General features: G+C 36.9%; 1 protein-coding gene across 5 annotated transcripts in view; it reads left to right on the top strand.

Annotated features, from left to right (window-relative positions):
• Window positions 1-27,942, top strand: part of OTUD7A (OTU deubiquitinase 7A) — a 146,504-nt gene that overhangs the window by 42,311 nt on the left and 76,251 nt on the right. For 4 of the 5 annotated variants that reach the window (XM_040601684.1, XM_040601687.1, XM_040601682.1 and 1 more), the window contains exons 2-4: window positions 5,763-5,881; window positions 6,447-6,565; window positions 24,649-24,780. The gene's annotated coding sequence lies outside the window, so the exon portion shown is untranslated. The remainder of the gene's footprint in view (window positions 1-5,762; window positions 5,882-6,446; window positions 6,566-24,648; window positions 24,781-27,942) is intronic. The other variant, XM_040601683.1, reaches the window with a different exon arrangement.

The following is a 27,942-nucleotide window of genomic DNA, read 5'->3' as shown; positions in this document are numbered from 1 at the left end:
TGACATGTGTTGATTGATCTTCCCCTGAGGTTTTTGTTTGTTTGTTTGTGTAATAACAGAGGTCGAAGTATTTAAAGGATGTCTATAGGTGAAGTTCATGGAAAACTTTCTCTGACCTCACTGAAGTTAGGATTTCTTCCTGTGTGTTCCAGAAGATCCTGGAAACATGCTGTCACATTAGTAACTGGGTGTTTGCTTTTGTGTGAATGGTCAAATGATGTCAGTAAAACTAATCATGCAGGTAGGTTTATATGGATTTAAATTCTTCTGAACTCAGGAGAAACTAAATGAAGATGTGATTTTAAAAGTAACCTTTTCATCTATTAAGCCAAATGATAATAATTCTGAAACCTACATCAATGCACTTGCTGACTTCGCATTGTTCACAAAGAAAATTATATTCTATTTTATGGTAGTACTGATGGTGATGTGAGAGAGATAAGAACTCTTAGAATTGGAATTTTATGTTTGTGATTCAGGGTACAGGACAATTGTTGAGTTTGTAAGAAAAAAGTGAATTCCCATGGTAACAAAAAGCCATGACACACCATGACACACAATATTATTTATAAGATTTGTATTTTAGTTTTCAGATAATTTTTACTTGATCATTTTATGTGGCCTTTGTTTCAATTTTCTGGCTGGAAAAGGGGGAAAAAAGCATTTTTCAGAAGGTAATTTGGAAGTCATATATCTGGTTTACACAGGGAAAAATAATTAAGATTTCAATTACATGTCTTAGGGATTTTGTATGTGTGGATATGTGACAGCATTTTTATTCCCTGAAACTTATTCCTTTAATGAAAGTAAGGCTACAGAAGGAGATTTTTATTGAGCTAAAAGGTGAAATCAGACAACTTTGTATTTAAAAAACTAACCCCAGAAATGTTTCCTTCGTGAATTTAAGCAGAAATGATATGAGTTTATCAGGCCAGGCACCTTAAGTATAAAATGTAACCCTTTTTTCCAAGGTATTTTCCCCAGTATTGGAGTTCCTTTTATTCCTGTTTAAGAGGTTTTAATGCAAGTATATATAGATAGTTATGTAGTCAAGATCTATTTCTGGAATTCAATTTAGATCCATACCATTTTTAACTTGCAAAATCTCCCTTATAACTAATTCAATTGAGAATTTTGAGCTTTCAGTGGCTAGGAAAAAAAGAGCTACTTATTTGATGGCATTTAAAAAAAATGCATATGTACAATAAAGTGTAGGTGTTCACAGTACTGGGGAGATAAAGCAAGCTTTATGATCTTGTATTTCTCAGTCCTGTTTACAGACTTGCTGAGAGTAGCTGGATGCACTTCTGGTAGCGTGGAAGAGTCAGATTGTTTTAATGATGTTGTAGCTAGACAGTCAAATAATTTAGTCTTTCTTACACTTGGTAAAATATTCCTTGGCTATTGGAGAAAAGGAAGATGTTCCAATCCACTTTTGTTGCCCCAGTTTTCTAGGACAGGTTGGACTGTTGCTGTTTCCACAGATTTTTAGTTGTGAGACTGAGAAGAAAAGTGCAGGTGTGAGATGTGTATTTGGAAATTTCTTTGAAACACAAGCTGTGTACAACATGCGGCTAAAGCCCTTGGACCTAAGCTGCAGCCCAGCTTACTTTTATACTCTTAAAGGTGAAGGCTGGTTTTTCAGCTGTCACCAAGTCAGAAGGGCCAGCCCTGTGAGCAGTTAGTTCAGCCCTCTGTGCAGTGGCAGTGGGCCAGCCTGTAACTGGCTCAATGGCAGTACACTGGAGCTGTGCATCTGCAAAAGGGGAGAGCTAATCTGCAAGGTCATTGGTACCGAAGAAAAGAAAGTCTTCACCCCGCTTGCTTCATGTTGCCTGCTTTGTGCTGGCAGTGGTGTTTTTGCAGACCCTTCTGTGAGTTGATTCAATCTGGCACAAAATTCTTCCAGCCAAAAAAATGTAGCAGGGATTATTTTTGTTGGCTGAATCAGTGGCCCACAGACCAATTAGACAAGTGTCTGAGCAAATGAAAAGGAGCACGTGGCACCAAACGCCCAAACCAGCACCACTGAGAAGGAAGAGGAATCCACCGTTTAAAGCTACTAAGTTGTAGCATCATCTTTGAGTCAGTACAGACTGGTTTTGATGGGGAAGGAATATAAAGCAGATATGTGGAGATTGGGGATAACATTCATTGTTTGTCCAATTCAGATTTTCGTTATTTTATTTCAGAAGATAAGTGTTGATCATTCATAAACTTGAGAGTTTAGATTGCATAGCTTTCTAGCATGGGCCTGGAAAAGCGTCTCTTCTTTGTGTGATAAAGAAGTATGTGTTGTATATAAGGCCTTTAATTAAAAAGAGATTTTTCCATTGTAAAAAAGTGTCCTCAGCTTTTGACCAGTCAAACAACTACTGTGTTTTCCATGACTTCATGCTGTTACTACAGATGCTAAAAGTCAGAAGCAACAGACATAACTGAGAGGTTTATCATGTCTTAAATTAGAACTTTGGAAAAAAAGACTGCTGCCTTAAAGTGGCACATGCTACTGAGAGCTAAAGGGAACATACGGAAAACTTCCCAAGATCTTGGTGATACTGTTTCTGTCACTGCTCAAATACAGTAGCTTTTGCAAAAACCACTTTAGTACCTAACCATGGACAAAACCCAAGGTCTGCCAGAAACCTCCAACATGGGCATTTCCAGTATACCTCTGTTGTCCCATTACAGCCTTTCATGATGGAATTCATCCAAATGAAATTGTTCACAAAGGTCCTTTTTACGTTTTGAAGTTAGAAATCTTCAGCGTGTATGTTTCTTTGGACTAATGAAAAAACACATGTAACAATCCTCTGCATGACTGGCAGGGTATTTTATTTTCAGAGACAGAATTATCAGTCTGAGCTTAAACAGTAATATCATCAATATATTGGTAATATGCATCACATAATCAAATGTGAGAACATACAGTACTTACTAGTGTGTAATCCTTGAAGGTATTACTACACCAAAACATTCATTGTTAGTGAGAGATCATCACACTTCAGTCATGCCATAAACGAGACACAGATTGAGTTTTGACAGCATTAATTACCTTCATAGGAATTTCCTGGAAATGTTTGATGTTCTTTCCTTAAAAACTTTCTTGTGATTGTTTCAGTTTGAATCTAGCATCATTTGGTTTTCTTTCCTTAGGTATGAATCATTTTGACAGATTCATCAAATATCTAAATCTAGAATTGAATACTGAGGTCAGATTAATTGCTTGTATTGGGAATTACAGTTTCATTTAAATGTGTAGATCACAAGAGATAACTATGGCTTTTGCTATGGCCTCTGCTTTGAAAGGCAAGTTTTGTGTTTCCTTGCCGATTGTTTGTGCTGTTGCATGAATTTCACCCAGTTACGATGAGACTAGTACACTTCTTGTCATTCTCCTAACCTGCTTTATTATCCAATGGATGCATGCAAGTGTCCAGGGATGGTTTTAGCAGGAGGCAAAGTAACCAGAAGAGACTTTTCACTGTAATCTCTTAAGTATAACTTTTTTTTTACTTCACATTTTTCTACCTAGAGAGCACTTTGTTCTGGGTAGTTTTTAACTTCTACAATTAAAACAACTGTTTTTAATGGCACTTCAGAGAAATAAATGGGCACTTTGGACAGTGATACTCTGAGTGGTTCTTCCATGTGTGCTGTTTCTAGAAGTGTTAATTGAGTTTTGTGAGTGTCAAGCAGTTCAGCAGGATGTGAGGGCATCAGAACAGCACAACAGGCTTGGACTCTCTTTTTGTTTCCACCAACAGCATTACTGACGCACCACTTGTTCTCAATGATTTGTGTGTGTGACTATAATGTGTGTTGTGAATGAAATGTTGCTGGTGGAAAGGAATCAGACGAGCTCTCAAAGATCTTGAGCACCGTTATTCATCTATTCATCAATTTTCACGTAGTTATGTGTACTTGTACAATCTGCACATAACAATATAAACACTACAGTGAAATTGAAGTGAATTTGGGGTAATGTTTCCATCTAGGCATCTGAAATAAAGACCTTGGCAAGAGTGAAAAAAGTATCTGGACAACCTCTTATAAAACATATCTTAATTTGGCATTTTGGATTGTTTCTTATACTGCTGGGAATCAAAGGTGTGATATCTTTAGTCAAAAATGTTCGTCCAGTTTTGCCTGTGGACTTCAGTAGACATTTGTAAAAATGTGCATGTAAGTTCCTGACTGTGTGGAATTGCATGTTGATTTTTCACACTTTAAATTGTTATTTTTGTGACCACTACCACTTCCAAATCTTCTTTATGAACATGGAGTGCATTTAGTTCTTTCTGGTCAGGTTACCATAGATGTTTTGCCATCTCAGTGGAATTTCACAAAAAAAGTGAATTTAGACAGTATTCTAGGTGGCTGACATGAGTTAACCAGGTGAAAATTCAACTGAACCTGAAAAGCAGGTATGTCTTTAAAAATGACCAGTGAAGTGTTTTATGTTGAAATAAATTTGTGCAATAACATATACTAGGAAAAATACAGCTGAGAGTGTGGAAGAGGAAAATAGAAAAGAGATTTTATTAGTCTTTCTTTTTATAAAACAAATATATTTTACAAGTACATACAAATATATCTAAATATATATATGAATTCATTAAGAAAAAACCAAATTATATATCGTGAAGAAAGTGTAATATGTTGTAACTAGGAGGAACAAAACATTCACAGAATTGGGAAAAAGCATGTATGAGAATGAGAGCTGTAAAAACTTTTCAAGACACGGTGTTTGATGACCTTGATTAATTGCTCTTAAACTAACAGAGAAGAAGACTTTAGTCAGTGTCAGAATGATTGATATTTGGGCAGAGGATCACTGAACAGGCTTTAAAAGAAGAGTATGATCATTTTAGCTCTCTTGACAGGTAAACCAGATAAAAAGCTACATAAACTGCAGCATACTCACATATCCAGTCAGGAAGAAAAACATAATCATATAGCTCTTTAAACCACTCAGGTCCATGCTTCATAGTTAATTTCATTAATATTGAGGATTCTTTTAGATCAGTCTGCAGTGCTTTGTTGTTGTTGTTGTGTTAATATTTTGTTGTTGTTTTTTTTTTAAATCATATGACTTTTTTTGAACAGAATCAGTAAATCTCAACCTGTAGATGAATGTTTCATGAGCAGAAAGGGACTATATGCATTGAATCAGTTGGAATAATTTACTCTATTCTGTCATTGATGTGGAACATACAGTCAAACTGGTATACAACCAGCCCTCTATACTAGATTTTGAGATATATTGCCTTCGTTTCTCTGAGCCAAACAGTAAGGGGGCTGCATTTCTAAGAAGCTGTCATCTGATGCACATAGCTCTGCAATAGCAAAGTCATCTCAGCCTTAAGGTGTACCATTTGGGTTTATCAAGTTACCTTTCAGAATCCTTATGTCCAGGTTAATGTGTGCCAGTGGGCAGACAATGATTCCCTCAAGAAAGCTTTGTTTGTGTTTCTCTATTTCATAATGAATGTTTCTTTTGTTTAATCTGAATTGGATTGGGTCCTGGCTGAAGTTCTTGATGAAAAGCTATTGTGACCTCAACAGTGAGATACTGAAGTGCTTATAACAATCATGGGAATGGTCAAAGCTGGAAGAAAGAGATTCTTTCTTTGTAATTGTGCTGTAGGTTAAGATTCCGGGGTCAAGGTGTGTAGTGGGAATGATAAATGGATGCAGAACAGTACTTTAGTGTCAGTTTTGGAGTAAAACATGTTCTGGTCTTCTCTCCATTCTCACAGGTACATGATACTGCAGAGCTTCAAAATCAGAAATCAAATCAGCTGGACTGTTGCCTCCTGCCTTCCTAAATAGGTAAACATATTAGAAACAGAAACAGGGGCCTACCTACCTCATTCCTGTAAGTAGCTATAAACATCCTCTCCATCCCCCAAATTAGCATCTGTCATTTATTTGTTTTGAAATGCTCAGCATAAGGGGTCTTGCAAAGAAAACAAGAATGTAATTTGTTTTCTGGTTGACAACAATTAAGTGTAGCCAACCAAAGAAACCAGCTAAAATTATTAGCAAGCTAACAGCATACCTATTGCCTGTGGCAACACAGAGCTGATGGGTGATGCCGTGTTACTCATTAAGTTAATCTTTATCTGTGCTTCCTAAAGCCTGGATGCTAAATAAGTTCCTAAAACCATCCATGTCATTGCCACATTAAACTGCTTCGGCAGTTGATCCATCACTGCAGAAGTCCTGGTTTGGGCTTAGTTCTTTGATTTTATATTTCTTAACAGTTCATTCTGTCATAACATGGTGCAGCCCATTGTGAGACTTAAATGGAAGATCACCATAGTAATAACCTTGCTAAGGACAGTGAACTGATCAAAATATTTGCTAAATAAGTGGTGTTTAGCTGATTATCAGCTGCTGTAAATTGCTATTTACTTGCTGACTTCTCTGTCTTTTTCTAGGGAGAAAGTGGGTTTACTGGTGTGGATGCCTGCTTCATTTGCTTCACCAAAATGAGATAGGGCATGCAGGAGAGAAGGGAGGTTTTTGCAAGTAGAATTTGCAAGTAGAACCTACCATGGTGAGTTGGATTTGGTCCATGCTTCTGCTACAGAAGTTCTCAGTGATGCTAAATACATAGCTTAAACAAAAATTTGCACACAAATGTTTCTTGTTCCCTGGAAGTATGTTACATGTATTGCTTCCTTGGCAACAGTGCCAGACTGAGTAGCTCTTCCCTACTGCTTTTTCTTCCCCTGCCATATTAGGTCCACAGAACTGCTTGAGAGGACTTCAATAACTAAAGCAGCAAACTAAAGGGAGATGAAAATTATTACTTTCTACCATGTACGTGAGAAAAATATGAGGAAAAGTGGTCTATAACCTTGATTTGACACCACAAGGTCTGTCTTGAATGTTACACTGAAAATGAAGTGCATAGGAGCTAGATTTTTAATTTTGAGTTGCTGTATATCCTCAAAAATTGTAATAAAGCGCAGGGACTCAAAACTAATAATACTTTTTAAACTGTCTTCCTTGGCTCAATTTCTAAAATGGTGTAGTAATTGCACACCTTACAGGCATATTCTTAACTAAGCTCATTATTGTTTTGTGAGACATGTATGTACTGAACAGGTGATCATGGAAGGAGAGGAAAAACATCCTGAACTTCCCTTCAAGAGGGCCAAAAGGTTACAGTAAGTCAAATTCCTGGGGCCACACTTGCGTGGTTGAGTTCAACTGAATATTGAAAAATCTGCTGACTAAGTGAGCCCTGTTGATTCTGCAAAATGTTTAAAAACAGGGACTTATGGCCAGGATATTCTTCTAGCACCTTTGGCCGTGCATACCATTGGGGAAACCATGGCCTTGAGACCATGGCATCTGTTTTTCAGTTTACTTTACAGAAGGGCCTTTTCATTACTGGATAATAGAGAGATATGAACCTAACCACTTGCAGTGATACAAAACCCCAAATCATTCTACCGGATTATTTTGTGCTTATTTTTTTTTATATTCAGGATTATGTGAGCATCTATCATGAGGTAAGTTGACTGTAAGGCATGGATGATTGGGGGAGGCAGAGCTCAAAAATATCAAGACAGCACTTCTAGCAAAGCTTAGGGGACTTAGTACAGGCTCATGGGATTTTGAGTAGAAAGGAATCAGAAAAAAGTGAAATTCAAACAGAAGAAACCTGTAGGCTAGCTGAATCTAATTAAATCTTCTCTTGCCTCAAAATAATTGTCTTTAATACTTTTGATATTTCCCAATCATTCTAAATATAAAAAAATTGTGTAGCAAAATGCTGAACAGTCATCATGGATCACAGAATTTAAGGTAGACTACTGGGTGGCAAATTTTACTGTCTTCTTGCAAGTGCTGGTTTTAGCTGCCTTTGAAATGGTGTATTTTTCTACTAAACTTTCCTGTTTAAGTTGGAGTTTATGCTTTTAAAGCCTGAGCCATAACTTTGTTCTGCTACTGGCATTACAGTCTTCAGTGGAGCGATTAGCAGAGTTCTGAGTTTTCATAAACATTATACTGACAAATTTTAATTTTGAAAATAAGATGATTGGGAAAATGTCATTAACTTGCAGGTAGTGCAAAGCCTGGAAAAAAAACCAGGAAAAAACCAACAGAAAAATGTGGATTTTATTTGGGAAATAATAATCAGTCCCTCAATTCCAGACATTAAAAATTAAAGCCTGCACAGTTCTTTGCGAACATATTTATCAGGCTATGGTGTTGCAGTTTCAAGGGAAACTCTTACAGAACTCAGTAAACCATCAGCAAAGTTAATAAATACAACACTATTTCTTCTTGATTTGCTTACGTTTTGGTCATCTTAACTGTCATCAAACTTCAGGGAGGAATTGCATGAATTTGAATCACATTTTAATTGGATAGAATATTTTTGAAAAAAGGATGGGGATTCCTCAGTGTTTTATTATTTTGAAATATTTATATCATCCCTATTATGAAGTTGGTTCAGCAATATGTCTGGCATAAAGGAAAAGTAAGTAATCAAACAACAAACTATACTACTGCAGGTATGCTTCTCTTTCATAGAACATTGTGCTGGAAAGACATGTATTTTCTTTTTGTCTTATAAGTCCTTTTGTAACTCATTTGAAATGAGAGAAGTGTTGATTTGTTGAAATTCATTGCAAAGCAATTATAAATGCAGTTGTGTTTAATAAAAGGCTGGGGAATCTGTTTTGATGGCAGGAGAGCAATGGCACAAAAGAACATTGTCTCATACTATGGAGTTCTGAAACAAGAGTGCTAGGTGCTAGCAAAATGTATTACAAAAAGAGGAGCACTGTGATCTAACCTGTTTATCCAAGAACAACAGCCAGTGAAAATGCTTGAAGTGGTCTATGCTGTGAAATTCTCTCAAAGAGATGAGAAAGGTATCCTTGACTAATACTGCTTTCCTTTTTCTGTCCTAAGTACAACAGCTGAATGGACTGGTGGTGCGTTCTGCCGTTAATGTTGTGCTCTCTTGTGTTTTGGCACAGACAGTCTTGTTTGTCTGCTACACTGCTCTCTGTAGCAAATAGACAGTCATTCAGGAAGAGCTGGATTTCCACATCTGACAGTTGTGAAGTGTGGTGAATGTGCTGTATTGATCCGGGGACCTGAAATTATTTTTGTCAAATCTTCTGTTTTCTTTCCTTCTTGAGCTGTAATTATCCAAATATTACAGTTTCAAGAGAAAATAATGTTCTTCAATACTTTCAGGGGATGGAGTAAGAACATAAACATAGACATGGGTAATAGTTCCATACTGAAGAGTATTCTTTCTGTCCACACAGATTCTGAGTAATAAGATTTTCATACAGTTCAGAAAAAGAGAAATGACAAAAATGTTTCCTTACAAGCAAACCTTCATACCAAATGCATGTAAACAGACTGGATCGTGCATGAAGTCAGTCAAGCAAAGAAACAAAGTTAGAATTCTCAGATCTCTTTTTCCTACTTTCAAGCCTGAATTGTGTCCAGATCCTGGGTTTTTTTCAGTCTCTTCTTGAATATAGATTCTTTGTCTCTCTCTCCTTTTCAGAAATGGGACTTGACGTATCAAACTATCTTAAGGCTCCTCAACTATTGCTGAGCTCATCAGTTCTCTCTATAGCTGATACACAATTTTTTTGAGAACTCCATGCTTCTCTGTAGGAACTGTTCTTTATTTAAACTGTTGAGGATTAAGAATGACATTAGTAAAACGTTTCGGGTTCTTGCTGAGAATTTTGTAAGTATCCAGTTCAATCATGTAGAAAAAGCCATATCCAGGTGTTGCATATAGAACATTTCCTCTGGAACCATTGTTACTTCAAAAGTCCGTGTGAGTTTGGACACTGTGCTCAGCATCTGCAAGTCCCTGACTTTCCACTCGGTTGTCAGACTAATTTTATGTGTTCTTGCCAGATCACCAGCACTGAACAGATGACATTGCTCTGTTCTGCTGGGACAAAGTCAATCCATGTTAGTGGCTTCTTTAATGTTTTAGAAGTGATTATTTTATTTGGGGCAGTGGCTCCAGCCAATTCCAGTCTCTTCATAGTGATAGTGGTCAGGTAAAGATAAGCAGTCCCTTTGTAAGACAAATTAGACTCTAATCTTTCCACATTCTGTGCCTAATTTAACTGAAAAAAAATAATTCTGAATTGGGTTCTCAGAAGTTATATTACCTTCTCCAACCTTCATTTCAGGTAATACCGGTTACCACTTCTATGTGCTATTAGCTCTTATGTATCTAATCTAAACCAAATCTATCTAATGGGCCTCATCTATGCATCTGAAACATGTAATTCTACCGTATTCTTTTGTTAGATTTTGCTTTTCAAGGAATAGAAGAGTAGGAAATTGGAGTAGACTAGGGAACCGGCAGATCTGAAGGAAAAGGAGGAAATAAAATGTTCTCTTGTTCCACTTTACATTGCCAATCTAAAAATCTTTTGATGGCAAAATTAACTTCTAAGTATTTAGTTGTTTGTTGCAAGAATAGATCCTTCTTGGATACTCCTTTTACCAGGTTCACAGAACTGATTTCTCTGTGTGTTCCCTGATGCGCAACTTGGAAAAGAAAACCCTGGCTTAGATGGCTAAAGTTTTAAGTCGCAGATGCTGTTGTGTTGCTGTCTTGAAGCTGTAGCTTGTGCTGTGTAAGTGCTTTGGTTCCTACTAAACTCAGTGTCTGCTTTGACAAGGGGGTTTTCTGGGTTGTAAATAAGCCCAAGCATCTCTCACCCTCCCTCCCAGTACCTGCTCTGGGTTCATCCTTTGCAAAGAAATCTGAATCCTTCTAGTTTGCGTTGGATGTCTGCTGTCCACCCGCAGGGCTGGTGATGGCATCGCCCAAAGCGTAACAAACTACTGCTTACAAGTTTTTAGGAAACTGCCTTGTTTGGGATGTAAGCAATGTCCCAGAACTTTCCGGTAATGACGAGGTGGTTATCAATAGAAAACAAATCTCACTTTTAATCTTCTGATGCAGTTAATGTAACGTGTAGTCAGAGGGGTAAGACAGAAACGTTATTCTACTTTATTTAAGCATCATCTTGGCTACTGCTGTGGTACTATTTTTACAGAAGTGTGTTGGCTTATTATACAGCAGTGGCATTTAGTATTGCAAATAACTGGGACAATTACTTGTCACTACAGGCAGCTTACTCTTGAATCCATCATTTTGCAGTTACTGTTAATTTTAGGCTAAGTTAAGACTCTGTACCATTTGATTGTAGTCTATTTGATTTCAGTATTGAATTTATCTTGGGAATCATCACTGAGATACAATTAATAAAAACTAACTGGTGTATTAGGATATTCAGGCTTCTTTGCCTAACATGGGTAGAAGTAGAAGCGTGTTTTAATGACAGGCAATGCTCCAGCATTTTGAAATTTAATTGCTAGTTAGATTGGTTATTTTATTAATAATTTTGTTATATGATAACAACAATATTGTTACTGTATGAGGTACCTGTTGTCATGGAGTGAAAACATAGCTTTGCTTTTTCAAATGCAGAAAACACAAATATTCTAGTTCATGCTCTTTACCTCTGGTATATGCTTTTACAGGTTTTGTTACTTGCTTTCAGTGTGAACCAGACTAATTCACTTAGTTGTTATGAAATCAAAATAATTTTGCTAATTGCCAGAAGTAGAGTAAAATACTTCCGAGCCCTATTCTATAGTGAGAAAAGAGATGCATCCTCTTTTGTACGAACCATATAAGTCATGTGTTTTACCACTGAAAGAAGCTGTGCTTGTGAGGCAGTAACTTCACACAGCTTTTCAGGCCAGTCTATGCAAACGAAACTTCGTGTCTTAGTTAATTTTATCCAAGGTAGCTTCTCATGGAATTCCAGGAAATTTTTTTGGCTTGAAGATACCTTTTTCACAGTAAAACTGTGTTTTTCTAAGGTAGGTAGTTCTAGACCTGGATGAAAAGAATTAAGTGTATACTTTAAAAAATAATATGTTCTGGACAGTTCAATCATCAGGATGCATTTTTAAGAAAAAATAATATTGACTGGTTCAGTTTAGAGGAAGAGTCTGTCACTAAAGAAACCTATCTAAATCTAAGAAGGCCTTAATATATTGTAGCATGAAAATAATAGTATAGAGCATTAGAAGGATATAGTTTAAACATTTCATACAGTATAAAGACTTTTATAGTATTCGTAGTATTTAAACGCTACTTTAAAAGTTATTTAGCATGAAGTCTATGAGAATTTCTAGTCCACTTTTTTTTTACTGTTAATAATATGATGCACATATTAATGTGGTGTCTACAGTCTAAGCTAGTGGACACTGGCTACATGATGAAAATACCTTTGTCTCTTTAAAAGTACTACTATTTTAGATAAGGTGATTAGAAGCTCCAAGTTTCTAATATATTAAACCTTTAAAATCAGAGTATTTCAAAATATATATGTCATCTGTTCTAGATGCTGCATGGGCTCTGTAATAAATTTTTAGCATTGTGGAACCAAACTATAGCCCAGCGTAAGGTCACTGAGATTCTCATGTTTATAAGTAAATTAATGTAGTTTTGAATTACCCTTTTTGTGAAGACAAAAAGAATTTCTGTAAAATTAGACAAAAACTATCTGTGCTTGAGCTTTCAGTTGTATTAATGCGTGTAAGGGCAGAGAGCATATGGATAGAGAAGTTGGTACTGTTTGTGTAGCTAAAAGGAGGAGGAGCCTGTTGGTATGTTGTTGATAGAGAAGATGGGGAGTAGCTCCTTTCCAAGTTAATCATCTCCTCTCACATTTCTTCTTGAACTACCTCCATATATTTCAAGCATGAAAAGCTGACGCTGTTGGTTTCCCATAGATGTTAAAAATCTTTGGATCTTTATCCAAAGAGAAAAAAAAATATTTTGAGGAACTCAAGTAAGTTTCAGTGTAAATTAGACCAGTAATATACTAAAAAAAAAATCTCTTCATGAAGCAATTAATTCTTTACAGAAGACTAGAGGATCTTTAACACTCTTACAGGCTGAAATAGCATTTGGCAAATAGCAGGTTTCAAGATTGAAAAGGGTCAAACACACGCTGTGGTTAAGTTCCAGACACTTATTTCCTGGTCACATTTTGCTAAATTTGGAACTGAGTCAATGTTCTTTGAAAATGTGTACTGCATGTAATTATGTTCCATATATTGTTTCACTGGAGGCTGTGAGATTTGGCTGTTCCATTTGTGTTCTTAAGTTATTTATTGTTGCTGTATCATAAAAATGAATTGTGCACTGGTGGTGTAATAAAGTAACAAATGTTTCATTTGTCTTATTGAACAGGAAGGGATTAAAAGGATGTCTTATTAAAATATCTTGGTTGAAAAGTTGTGTAAGTAATTAGATAAATTTTTATGGTGAGGTATTTTATTTTGTGAGGGAATGATCTTTCCTTTTATGCAGAAATTAAGAAAGATTTGCACTCTTTTCAGTGATTGTGGTTAACAGATTTTAATAGTAGAAATAAATTGTTTCAATACATTTTTTCATTGATTCTGAAACCATCTGCTGAATTGCTTGATACTATGATGGAATGAGACAATTTGTTGAAAACACTTTTGCTTCTTGTGATGATTAAAGCATCACCAAGGGGAGATGCCACCCAAGAGGAAGCCAGTTGTCTCTCTCTGTATCTCTTGGTGAAGCCATCCTAGTCACTACCCCTGGCTATCAAGAACATCTTTTATAGGAGGAAATGGCAGGACCTTAAAGATACTAAGGGATACTTGTGTATCCTTGAATGCCATCTGACTCATCTACAATACTTCTTGTGAAACAGGGATACTCTGTGAGTTGCTGCGGGTTGAACCACTCATGACTGCAGTAAAAGTAACAAAGTTGGTGACCATCCAGTTACTTCATTTGTTGTATCAAATCTTTTGCAGTATAGGAAGGACAAGTGCTGGGGGGATTCCCAGTGTGCCTCTAAAAATGATAGCAAAGTACGTCTTACTCATTAGAAATAAGAAAAAGGGATAACACATTGTAGTATTTATGCAGACGACTTTTATTTGAAAACTGGAACTAAGCAGAGCTGTATGCAAAATAGCTTTCTTCTTCCTAAAAGTTCAGCTTCTAAAAGCCCAGCCATTAAGAAAAAGGATTATAAGTGATTAAATTGGTTTGGTAAACAGTGTTATAGTGAAAACTGAGAAGCCTATTAATTTCCGGGCCATGTTCTTGGACCAGTGAGACAAAATCTCCAATTGCTCTTGCAATAAATAGTTACAACAGTAAGCATCTTCAAAGAAAGAAAAGTGATAAAATTACTTCTGCTGCACAGCAAAGAAAAAAAAGGCATATCCCTGTCTTGCAGTATAGGGAAACACTAATATATGTATATTTAGCATTTCATTGTTGATACAGATATTTAAATATTATACTACTGTTTCTTGTAATATCTGAATTCATCCAACGTTGAAAAATTGATTGCAATTTTTGAGCAATGTATATAATGGAGTATTTATATGATGTGACTTTAACCATATTCCTGGAATTAAGAATCTAGACTCCCAAAATAGTTAATGGAGACTCCAAAGTGCAACTAGAGCACCTTCGTGGAGCCTGTCTACATCAGTTAACTGTCCAGGGAGAACTTCAGATCTCCATTTGCAGATTGACTTGTTTGGCTAGAGTAAGGGTTCTGAAATTCTTGCACTCTGTTGTTTCCATCTCTTGGTAAGAAGAAAGGCTGATTAAATGGGTAAACCTTCAACTCTGCAATTAGGATCTACAAATCGGGGTTATACTGAGCTGGAATTGAAGTTCTGAAATCAGACATCACTGGATAACATCATGCTAGCAAGCTGACAGGCATGCAGTCTTGAACTGATACCAAACGTCATGAAAAGGGGAAAGCATTTGTAGCCTGTTTTTCTAACAGTCTCTCTAATGAGACTTATGCCCATCCATCTGTTTATTGTTCTTTCCAGTTCCCCTGAAACCATGGTACTATTTGAAAAATAGTTAAATTGTCCAAGTTAATAAGATTTCTTACAAAATTTGTGAAAGTCTGTGGCTGATGGGGAAGAAAGACTGAAACTAGAACCATACTGTTTTCTACACTGTTTGACAGCAGTTGTCTGGACAGTCCAGTGCATATTTGGTTCTGGACTAGGTCTGGGATGTGCTGGTAGCTGCAGAAGTTTAGGGTATTAAAGGACAGAAACCCAAATAAAGCCAGGCTTCCTTCTTTCTGCTGCTCACAGAACGATTTCCCGCAAAGCTGATAGGATTTTCCAAATAAGTTTTCTACATGTAGAATTGATTTATTGATTCTGTGAATTCAGAGATGCTAACTGTGCCTGAGAGCATACTGGTATTTGTGGTGATATTAACTAAAGGTGGATAGATGGGTCTAGTCAAAACTGAAGAGATTGGCACGTGCAGCATTGAGAGCTGCCTTCTGCTTCTGAAAAACATCGGAGCTATTTGTAAATCCAGAAGGTCACAGGATGGTATGTTGCCTACCATTTAGTGCAGCTTCTGGTGTGCTCTTTGTTCCTAGCTTTCCCCATCAAAATGCTGCTTTTGTTTTTTAAAGGCCTAGTGTCCTTGTGCAAGAATGCAGGGTATTTTTTCTTCACCGAAGCAGTGCAACAAATTTCAAATTATGTGTAAATATTAATTATTCCTCTTCACTATTTCACTTCAGGGTAAATAGTATATGTTGTGCTGTTTGATGTTATAGTCACCTTAGTGATGTCCAGGAGAAAGCTGTCAAGCTTAGAAGGGAGAGCGAAAGTGCTATAAAAACTAAACCCCAGATTTCATCTTTATGCTACTACATAGAGTGAGCAAGGTAGCTGAAAAAGATTTCAGTATTTTTTTCAGACTGTTTGAACAGCAGATGTGGGAGAAGAAAAATGAGCAGTCCTGCATTTTTCCTGCATTTCAGCCAAGGCAGATAGTCTGTTGACCTATCTGCAATCCTTTCATTATGAGCATTACTTTTTTCCATGTTAGGGAAGTGAAGTGATATAATTCTAGCAGTCTGGATACTTTCCTCAGCCAGGTTTCTCCAGTAAGAAACTTAATATGGTTCAGCTATGCTAGTCCTTAACTTTTTGTCTCAATATGGAAAAAAAGGCCCTCGCTACAGTCTTTGCTTCCACAGATGCATGTGTCTTCATCTCAGTAGTGTTTAATGGATAGATTAGTTTATGGGAAGAACAGAGAAAAATGTGAAGAAATCTGTCACTTAGTAAATTCTTGTCGTGGTTTGGAGGAGGACTGATAGGACAGAAAAACTTCCAAGGCCAGCGTTCAGTGGTGACACTGCTGTGTTGTGTGGGTGACATTCTATAATGTGTCTGGCTTTCAAGAGGTAAAGTATTATGGGAAAGTTTACTGTTCTCTGTAAGTAGCAATGGTAATTATAATATAAATTCTCTGAATCTCTTTCTGTTTGAGGGCATGCTACTTGGAGCTTGTAATTCTATCATTTAAACTATAGAGAAAATACAGAGCCAGATTTTCAGCCTCCTGCTGGAGGTTGTTTACGTAATTTTGGGCCTTTTGGCTATGGCTTTGCTTTTGGAGACTGATAGTCTAATTTGATCAAGCAGACGTGGATTTATATATGTGGACTAGATATTCAGTCACATCAGCTGTGTAAAAAATCACAGGTCAGATTCAGGACTGTTTGAAGTTGCCGGAGAAGTTCTTCCGTTCCTCTAGTCTTTGGAGATCATCATCACAGAAAACATTGATGTTATAGATAAGAAAATAGTAGCTGTTGTGCAGTTTCTGAGTTGCATATATTATGTTGCACATACCCAGATCCATTTCTGTATTATTTAAAACATAGATACTGGTGTCACAAGCTTAGTTCAGGTTCAAGTTTAAATATTTGACTAGTTGATGGCAGTGACCTTCTTTTCCTGACACCACCACTTTTACTTTGATACTGGTGGTTGAAAAAAATGAATTCTTATCAACTAGATAAAGTTCAGCTTTATCTTTTTGCATTTTAGAGTATTATGAGCTCCCCATAAATGGTTTGCCCTTCTATGTCTACTGACTGCAGCTCCAAGAAGTTAGCTCATTCTGTCTGTCATGAAATGGAGAATACTGCTGGTTAATTGACTGGTTCAGCAAACTGGAAAGAAGGATGTTACTCCAAAACATTTGTAAATAAGAGAAAACCGGACTCAAATGAGTGAACATTGCACGTGTTCACTGTCAGGCAAATTGACTGAGGTAGTGGAAAGGGACTGACATAAACAATAAAACCATAATTTTTCGAATAGATTTCTGCAAAACTCAACAGGGAAATGAGAGTAGCCCTGTTTCTCTGCTTCTTGCGCTGTGGTTGGTCACTCCTTAAGCAGCTATTTTGATCAGCTTTTTTAATTGTTTTGCAGGTGATGGATGAACATGGTTTCCATAATTATTATTTTTCCCCCCTTCCTTTTTATGTGGTCTGTAGTCTTGCCTGTCTGCTGAGCATCTGTCTTACCAAACTACCAATCTGTTGTTTTGGGACCAATTCCCTGCATCAAATAATAGATTTTTGCTCTTTCCCTCCCCTCCCCCAGCCATTTGTATTTCATATAACACCTAACTGAAATTGAAGATCATCATTGAGATCATTCCTGCTCCACCTCCACATCCTTTAGTTTTAAACCAGCAGTAACAGGATTCTTTCTTTCTTCCTTGCTTTTCTGGCTAATAAGCAGACTTGCTAGTCAGACAGAGCAATTTTCTGCCAATCTTCTTTGAAAGATTTCTAATAAATTGACAGTGTTTATTGTCCAAAGTGATGATACATTGTTTCTAAAAATAATTGGCAATGATTCTCTGTCAGTTTTGCTATGCATTTATCTTCAGATCAGCAGCAGAGCAGAGTATTTTGATCAATACGTCTTTATTTTAAAGACAAAAAATTTGAATGTGTGACAGAGAATATCACTTTGGATAGCTTCAAGGATTTTTTGTTTTATGAATCTGTCTATTTTCCAGGACTTTTTTTGTTATAGAAAGCTGAGAAAAATACAGGTATTTCTGAAATCCATGTGTTTGAGATGTTTAAAAAATATATTTAAATAATTCTTTATGCAGTAGCGTGAACTGAAAGATATTTATGTGCTGAAGCTTTCAGTAAGCTCTACAAAACATGTTCTAATTCCTTAGAGTGATGTTGTCATCACATTTGTTGACTAAGGCTCAAGGAGAATACAAATTTTTTGTATTTTTCCCTCTTTTTCTGTCTGGTAGTCTATGATGAGCAGTTTTTCAGAAGAGATTGTTCTTCATTTTTTTAGTGCAGCACAGTGTACAGGTGCTGTTTTCATATGTGAATTTGGTACATAAGTTAAAAAAAAACAGGCACCATTACTTCCTTTAGCTGTTGCCTGTAGACATTAATATTCAGTGTGGTGAAGGGTTTTATTTCCCCACCTCTGGACTTATTTTGCAATCAATAGCGATTTCCAATTTTTCCTGGCTTTCTAAATTTCCTGTTTCACACACTGATATTTAACTCCAATTGTGTCCTGCTTTTCATAGAACGAAATAATAGATGATGACGACAGTGGCAATTAGAACTAATGGGCTACTTCTTAGAGATGCTGAATATCCATTAATCCTGTTGAAGTTGGTCACAACTGTTCAAAAGCTCTCAAAAATCAGGCTGTCCTATTTTAACATCAAACTTTGAATATCTGTTTAGTTGCTAATGTGGTTTTTTTGTGTACAATTTTTCTGCATGTTTCTCTATAACCTTGTAACACTTTGCTTGATTCATCAGCTTCCAGTTCTCCTTGTTAAGTCTGAGTTTTTCCCATTTTTTGTTTTTGTTTTTAATATTGCCTGAATTACAGGAAACATGTAAAGGTATTATGAAGGTCTATGACCATAGAGGTAGCTATAGCTTATTGTGGTAAGAAAATTTACAGAATGTTACCAAATTGGTTTGACTAAATGAAAGAGGGATTTTCTTGCTGCTTAGGGCAGCTTATGTTTTCTTTAAATTTTGATGAAGAGCCATTCTTACTACTAGATAATTTCACACAAGACATTTTGCTTGAAAATTAAGTTAAATTTATAGCTTGCTATAATGTATAAACATAAGTATGAAAAGGAGTTGCAACACAAAAAGGAAACAGAGTTCAAGCAAAATGCAGAGAATCATAATAGTACAGTACTACTTTTGCTGTTATTTTTAAAAAAAGAGCTGCATGTTCTGTGTTGTCATTTGACCCCCCCAAAAATTAAAATCTTTAATATGCCAGGACAAAGGCACAAACAACAAAGTTTGCTGTTTCGTTATTTCACTGAAGAAAGTTGGGTTTACCTCTTCCTATTGTCCCCCAGGGTATCTCTAATTGGAGTGTGAGTGGTCTCTGACAAGTTTTGAAAAATACATTTAGCATATGTCTTGTCTTCTGTAATCATTTCTATATTGATACTTCACAGCAGCATATAAATTAAGCTGTGCTCCTCATATGAACTGGACTAATACTGCTAACGTTCTCAGAGGCTACCGAACACCACTCTGATAAGTTTCAGTCAGTTTAGAACAGATCATATTCAAATCAGTGATGTGGAAGTAAACCCAGCCACACTGTGTGACGTGGCCTGGCAGTGGGGGGCTCCAGTCCCTCCTGTCAAGACTGGTTCTTCAACAGCACTTCTAGCTGAAAAAAAGGAGCCAGAATCAATCGGAAGCTTGGCCTCAGCTAGAAGTTTACTGTCAGAGATAGCATTGCAAATCTGCCTTCTGTAGGTACTGATTTCTAGAGTCAACCCTGATTTGATTTAGTCAATTACAGCAGTCTTCCAAATGAATTAATTTATACCATCAGACACACTTTTTATCCAGTGCAACTGTTGAGTTGGCATTGAAAAATAACATGCTTACACCTTCCTGTCCTCCCCTACCCTGGCATAAAGTTTTAGAAATAACCCATAATTGAAAAAAACATGGTGTTTTCTCCTAATCTTGATACTAGCAGATTTTTAACATAAGCAAAGATTCCAACAATTGAACATGATTTGTAAGAACTGTGCTTTAATCCTGCTGGGGTGATTGTAGCAATGAGTGTCTTCAGAGTACTTAAAACAGGCTAGTATCCATTATAATTTATTATAGTCATATTTCAGTTCTTTTTCAGTATAAAATGTGATGCGTGACTCCTACAGCTTGACACCCTAAGCTGAGGAAGAGTTGAAGATTCGGGTTCTGATCAACTACGTTACTGACTGCTTACTCACCAGTGTAGCGATTGAGCTGTTTGATGGTCTTTAATACTGCATCTGTGGTGTATTGTTCCATACTGTGCAAATGGGAGGAGGAGTGCTTTCTCTTGATGTGTCTGATGCATGGTTTTCAGTTTTCCTAATGGGTCCTTCTCAGACTGTCAGTTACTTACCCAGTTTAAGTGAAACACACAGTTGCTATACTTAAAGTATGCATCTTCAAAATGTTGTGAAATGAATCATTCCAGATTCCATATCTCATATCTTTATTTTCTCCTTTGTATCTCTAGTTGTTCTAAAAATCTTGGAGATGACATTTAAGCATAGTTTTTAGTGGGAACAGGAATTAAGCCTTCTATTCTTAATTTAGTTTTCCAAACTAAATGCAATAACTGAGGAACTTCATATCCCACAGAAATGAGGATGGGAGTCATGGGATTGGGGGAAATAACCACTTCAGTTTTGCTGCATAATGTGTCTGCGTGAGCTCTTTCCTGCTGTAGCTTATTTAGCTGCTGTGTACACCGAGCTGATATGCTTACTGTTGAATTCCAGCAGATTATGTGAATGCCTGGCAAGCTAGGAACTTGCTATTCTTTGCACGTTATGTGCATCTAAGGACTTGCTTTTTGTACATAATCGGAATCTCGGAAGTTAAATTCTGCTGTTATTTTTAGCATACTTGTAAGAGTGGGCACTTTCCTATCAGTCTGTCACTGCAGCTATGGGGCGAATGCATTGGTGGGATCAGTATTTTTAAGGGGAATGTGGAAAAATGACCATAACATGTTTTGCCTTGATGTGAGGAACAATGCAAAGCGAAAAGTAACAGACAGTTAGGCGTTGTGTTTAAAATAGCAGCTGGATTGTCTACCTCAAGGCACGAATATGCTGAAGACTCCCTTAAAAAAGCCTGTACTGAACTCTTGATGTGTTGACTATGCACTTGACATACAATTAAGCATTTGAGCTTTTCTCTAATCTCTGTGTACAAGAAGATAAAGGATGCTTGGAGAACTGTATCAATAAGACTATTTATACAGAGATCACAATGCTAACACTTTTGATGTTGTTTAAGCTTCTGCCTGCATATCCCTGTCAGCTCAATGCATTGCACACATTTTCTGAGTAAAACTAGCATAAGACAAGAAGGGGAGAAATGTGTTCCATTTCTCACATGGAAGAACCAATAGTCAGGGCAAAGAAGAGTTTTTTTCTAGCTAGAGGAGAAATCTTTTCCTTCTTCAATAACTTGTGACAGACTATAGACATTTAGGAGATAGATAAAACAAGAGATGTTTCTTATGCAGGGGTTACAAAGAGATTTCAAGTGATGAATGTTCAGTACAAAAAGAAAATCTGTCTGTGCTAGTACTTCAGACTGTGCTCAAGAACTGGTCCTCAAAAAAGTAGATCATCAAAGTGCTGCTTTGCTCTGGGGAATAACATAACTGTAAAATGTGTCCGCAAGAAAGTGAAACATTAGCCAGTCGGATCTTTTCTAGATGAACTGTGGACAGATGCTGTTGATCAAATTTTGTATCATTCCCCCACAGTTTTCAACACAGACATCTGTAGGATGTGGCAGAGCTACTTTCCGTAACTAGAATAATAATTCCTTTGATGCTTGTAATTTCTGTTTAAGAGGACCAACATACTGATAGTGGCTGCCTTTAACATAAAAACCTCTTCCTTCAGGTGATCTTATTACTACTTAAATATTATTGCTTCTATATTATTAGAGAGATCTTTTCCTTCATATGTTGCTTGAGTTAAATGAAGTCTTTGCAAAGAACCACTGAGCAATGTAGCTGTAAGTAAGGCCTTGTTCTGAACCTAGAATTTACACTGAAGAAGCCTGGTCTAAACAGAAACTAAGCACAAAGTGCTGTTGGCCGCCTTGGCCCCCTGGGCACACTGGGGGCTCACGTTCAGCCGTCAGCCCCCCAGGACCTTTCCAGTTTCCCAGCCCCTGCCCCAGCCTGCAGCTGCCTGGGGTCACTGTGCCCCACGGGCAGGGCCCGGCACTGGTGGAACCTCACACAACTGGCCTCGGCCCATGGGCCCGGCCTGCCCAGGCCCCTCTGCAGAGCCCCCAGCCCCCCAGCAGGTCAGTGCTGCTTCTAGCTCGGTGTCTTCTGCAAGCTTACTGAGATTAGATGACTTGATCCCCTTGTCCACATCATTGAATAAAGTGTTAAACAGGAGTGGCCCCAGCACAGAGCCCCCGGGAACACCACTCGTGCCCGGCCGCCACTGGGGGTAACTCCATTCCCCACTGCACTCTGGTCTTGACAAGCTGGCCAGTTTGTTGCCCAGCGCAGAGCATGCCAGCCCGGCCACCAGCATCCGGTTTCTCCAGGAGATGCTGCGGCAGACGGTGCCAAAGGCTTTGCTGAGGTCCAGGCAGCACCCGTGGCCTTTCCCTCACCCACTAGGTGGGTCATCTCATCATAGAAGGAGATCAGGTTCTATCAAGCAGGACCTGCTTTTCATAAACCCATGCTTGAGCTCTTGCACACTGTACTATCAAATTAATGTTCAGTGAAACAGATGAAAACTAAAAAAAAAAAACCCCAGAAAACTAAAATTTGTGAAGCTGCAGTGTGTATGTGTGAGAAATGACAAAAAGGGCTGAGCTACACGCATTTCCTTGTGCCCTAACAATCATAGTATCCATGGTAATATTTCAAATCACTTATTTATGACAGCAAACTAAAGGGAATAATTTGTAGTGTAGTTTAAATGCTACATTGCGATTTGCTAAAAAGAAAAACATGTACTGCAAGCACATACGTTAAGTCCTCTTTCAGCTGAAGTAGGTCAAGTGTTGGAACTGGTTTATTTTTCTGTGCAGCTGATGTACTGAACAAAACTAAAAATGTTTCAATCATGGTTTGTTAATATGTAGCTGAAAAAAGCTACATATGTTGACTGTTTGATTATTTCCACAGCAGTGATAAAACTCACATCTCCTTAGCAGAAACATCATTGATTTTGAAGGCTGCATAACAGAGGTTTTTGTTACTTCTCCATAGCTAATAGACTCTCTTAGCATAGATATTTCAGTTTGTTGACGTGGTAAAAATGACAGTATTGAGGCATATTCACATTTGATAGTTATTTCTATCCCTTGCAGTCAAAATATCTATGAAAGCGTTAGAGCTATTAAAAGTTACTGTTGTAAATTGATGACAGTTTTACAGTTGTGTTTGGTTGTTTGGTTTTTTTAATTTATTTTTTTTTTAATTCTGTGAGGGTGAGAAAGATGAGGGTCATAGGCTAATGCAGTTTACTTCTACTTATATTTCCTTTGCAATGTATGAAATTATTCTTTCCATGTTATTCTGAACTTTAAAATAATCTGCTTTTGTATGAGGTTATCTGTGTTACATTCATAAGTAAGTTCCAGCAAAGAACTGAAGATTGATTTTTTTGTTCAGCTGTATGATTCTTGCATAAAAATACATCACAGTGAAGGAGAAAAAGAGGCTAGGAATCTTATGAAATACTATATATTAGCTCAGAAACACCTCCTGTTGCAGCTGAGTTGTTATAGACAACTGGGATTTTTTGCATAAGGACTATTATCTACTGAGATTTGGTTATTTCTGTATGTATTCTAGGAAATAATGAGAAATATTATAATGTTCTGTTTTCATATAATAATTTTTACAAATTCCTAAAATTTCTGGACCTTGTTATATTTCTGCCTGTTCTAAAGGCATTATTGTAAGGAATGTTTTCCATGATGAAAGGTTTTGGTCAGATATCTGTTAAATCCTGATTTTGATAAGGCTGGGCTCAGTTACAAGCGCATGGGTTTTGTGAATGGATTAAAAAAACAGTAAAACTGATTGTAAGTGCCTTTTAAAATAATAAGGTGAAGCTTATAGTAATTGGATTATGTATTTGCAGGCAGCAGGACTTACAGAGATAGGAGTACGTTATATGAGAAGGGAAGTGCTGTTTCTTTTAAAGATAAATAAATTCCATGTAATAATGTTCCTTCTTTCTTCATGTGTTTGTCCCTTTTATCCATGAAAGAAAACGGCTGTGTAAATTGAGTCTTCTGCATAACTCTTCACTAGTTGCCTTAGATTTTGATAGCTTATGAGAAGAAAAACTTCCAAAAGTGTATTAATCTTAAGAAAGAGAACAGTTAGAGGAATTTTGAAGTGTGAATTACCATTTTCACATAGGATGTCCATCAGGATGTTTTTGTACTTTTGTAATTATTTTTTTTCCTTTAATTGCCTGGCTTGTGCCCAAGTAACCTTCTTAATGCATATTATTATATATGGTAATTTATCTGCATTGAGAGTAGTATCCATTAGGCTCCTAAGGTCAAAGGTAATGTTTTTTGCCAGTTATTATTCTTCAGATAGCATAGAGTAAGTATGATGATTAACATACTACTATTTTTTTTTTTCCAGATTTCTCAGGGGACAAAATTTTGCTTATTCATACCTTCTACTGTGGCAAAACCGGATTATTTTCCTCACCAAAAACCAGCAGCATAATGCCCATTTCTCACATGCCTCAAGGAACTCTTATTTAAAGTCTAGGTAAGTTAAAAACTTGCTTAAAGGTAACTTTAATCAACTGTGTGTCTATCTACAGCTTAAGAATAAGCAGCCTTAACAGCAGAACTAATCTTAGCAGTCTGACTTTTCAGCAGCAGCCGTTTGTTCTTAAATGAAAAGTATAGGAGGAAGTAACTTGCTCTAAAGCAGAGGCTGAGGCTGAACTGCTTCCTGACCGCTGTGTGCCACCCCTCCGTGTTCTGCCCTCTCCCCACAGCCCCTAGTAAGAGCTGACTTGAGTACACTGCACATCAGAAGCTATGGGGTTATGCATGAGCAACATGATTGAAAAGATTATCTGCATTGTAAATGAAGACTTAGACTCCTGTTGCTATGACAATTAATTTTAGAGTTGCAATGTAGATATAGGGGGCTTACTGAAAATGTAAGAAAAAGCAAGTGGTTAAGCTGGTCTTCGTTCTGTTGGTTGTTAAGTTGCATCATTTTGTGGTGCCTGTAGGACCAAGTGTTTGACTTCTAATGCAATGGAAACTTGAGGAAAAAAAAAAAAGAAATTCCATGTTATGTATGTCAAATAATGGTTACTCGGACATATTGTTTTTTATGTACTGAAGTAAATTTTATGCATGCGGATTATATGATATATATTTTTGTGAAAGAAAACTCTGTTAAGACTTTTGCCCAGCGTACCTTCTTTATTTGAAAGGATGACGTTTGGAGGAATGTGTTCAATATTTGGAAATAGTATCTTCTTGTAGCGTCAGGAAAAATTTATAAATGAGGAAAATGAGGGAGAGAGGTAAGGAAAAAATTCTGGATGAGGAAAAGATCTAGCTTGTTCCTATTGCTTCTGTAGAGATATATTCTAATGGAAGAGATGCGTGTTACTTAATGAAACTGCATTTAATAAGAGGCCACAGATTAGCATTTTAAAACCTAATTGTTCTATTTCCAGTACAGTATAATACTGCCTACTTCTTTGTCACTTTCCCAGATAAAAGAATAATTGATATTTGAATTTGATTTAAAATGAAGATCTTTGTTTTAGGGAAATTCCAATTTTATCAGTGGCATTACATTTCTCTCTTGCACTGCTGCTTTCTGCCAGAATACAAATAACATAGTGTTATGAAAACCCTCTGAATCTCCATGAAAATACATTTGTAAAAATGTGCCAGCAGAACATCTGAGCAGATGAATTAATCTTCCTGCATGTGCATCTGACATAGGACTGGTGCTGTGCTTTTTGCTAGGCTGCCCTCAGTGATGAAGTGCAAGTAAAAGACCTCTCAGTTGTCAGTGTTACCAGTTTCAGAATATTTTAGGGGCACTCAGGTATTTTAAGGCATGGGGTGTCTCTAACTTTCCATAATGTTTCTTTAGTTGGAGTGTGCCATAGCTCTAGAACGCAGTGTGATCTTCTCAATTTTTCTTTTCTACTTTCTTTTATCTTAGCGTCCAGTAATAGGTTACAACCACTAATTCTTAAACAAATGACTTCAAAAGATGACTTAGTGGTGTGCTTTATCAATATATCTAGCTTCAATAAATAAATAAGCAAATAGTAGATCTTTTATATAAATAGCATTTTTGAAAACCGAGATGTAGCTGCATTTTTAAAATACTTCCTAGTTGGTCCCTGAACTTCAGTGGTATTCTTCCTAGAACTGAACCTGAAGTAGTTGAACAATTCTCTTCTCTTGGATAACAGCTCTTCTTCGATGGTTCCCATGGGGGTTAGTGTGTTGACTGAGGACGCTTCAGTGTAGCTTCCCTTGTTCTCTGTTAGTTCGGGGCTTGTCTGCACAAGATACTGAGGAAAATTGATGCAAGTCAACTAAGTGTAGGAACTTAGAGAGGGCAGCTTAAATCCCAGCAATTCTCTGTGCGCACATTCCCATTCATGATTAGAGTGGCCTCCAGTGAATTTAGTTTAATTCACTTCAAAGGCAAGATGAGCCAAACCAAATTAAGGCCACATTTTTATTCCCAGATGAAAGTGTTTGCAAAGGAATTTAATGGACATGGACAAATCCAGTTAAATTAATTTGGGTTAATTTTCCTGAGGTCCATTGTGTAGACAAAACCTTAGTAATAATGCCCGATTAGAGCTTTTATTTTTCTTGTTCTTCACCTTTTGTTCCTATAACTCTGGTGTTTTGTACTTTAGAAGGTAGATTGCCCATAATTTTACTAGTCACTAAATGTTGTCCTGTCTTACGTATTTTAAGAGCCTAGATTTTATAATTACCATATAAATACCCTACTGTGCCATCAGGTCTAGTGCATGTTACCTTTTGTTAGATAGTCATCATAATTTTTGCTGCTTTAACTAATGACTTTTAATCTATCACTATAACTGTATCTGCTGTCAAGATCTTAACCATCCAGCCACTTTCTAAAACACTTTTTACAGATTTTGCAGAAAGGGGTGGTTATTATTGCAAATAACTTGTGACCACATGTCCTTTCTATAATGTAATTATGCAGTGCCTGTTAACGGAGTGATTTGCCATTCTGGTGGTAGAATTCAGTCAAGTGCAGCTGATTGAATGGAGGTAGATGAAAGATGCTTTCATGACTTAGGAGCTGGTCTTCCTACCTCAGTACAGACTGAGGAGCACTTTGATAAGCTTAAATGGTATGGTTTGTACAGTATGTTTCCTGAATAATAATTTGTTTCTATCATTGGAGTTCTGTGAGCAGTATGGGCTTAGTTGTAAAAAAACAGATTGTAAAATTTAGGTCCACTTCATCTATGATGGAAGTGTATAATATACATTTAGTTCTATGGGAGATGTTCTTCTGACTGAGAAGTTAAAAACTGGCTTTCATCTCAATATTCTTGGCAGCTAAAAACGGAAGCTATTTGAAGATAAAGGTCTATTTAAAACAAAGCAGGTGCAAGGCTGGAAAAGTAATCAATCTGGGGTGAATACAAAGTATAAAAGTAAAATACTTAAGAGATATGCTCTCTTTTAATTCACCTTTAAAATTCTGTGCTATGGGAGTGAGCGTAAGCATCTACTCTTAACTTCAGTTAAGTCTATTATGATCTCTGAGATTTGTTCTGAGAGAGTTTGACTTAAGCAGCTTTATGCTTTATGTGAAAAAGCTGCCTTGTGTCCAGTGATTTACAGTCAAATTTGAATTTCTGGTGGACTGGAGTATCCTGCTTGCAGG

This window comes from Falco naumanni, chromosome 7, assembly GCF_017639655.2.
Source record: "Falco naumanni isolate bFalNau1 chromosome 7, bFalNau1.pat, whole genome shotgun sequence".
Taxonomy (NCBI): domain Eukaryota; kingdom Metazoa; phylum Chordata; class Aves; order Falconiformes; family Falconidae; genus Falco; species Falco naumanni.
This window is presented reverse-complemented; position numbering and strand designations above follow the sequence as displayed.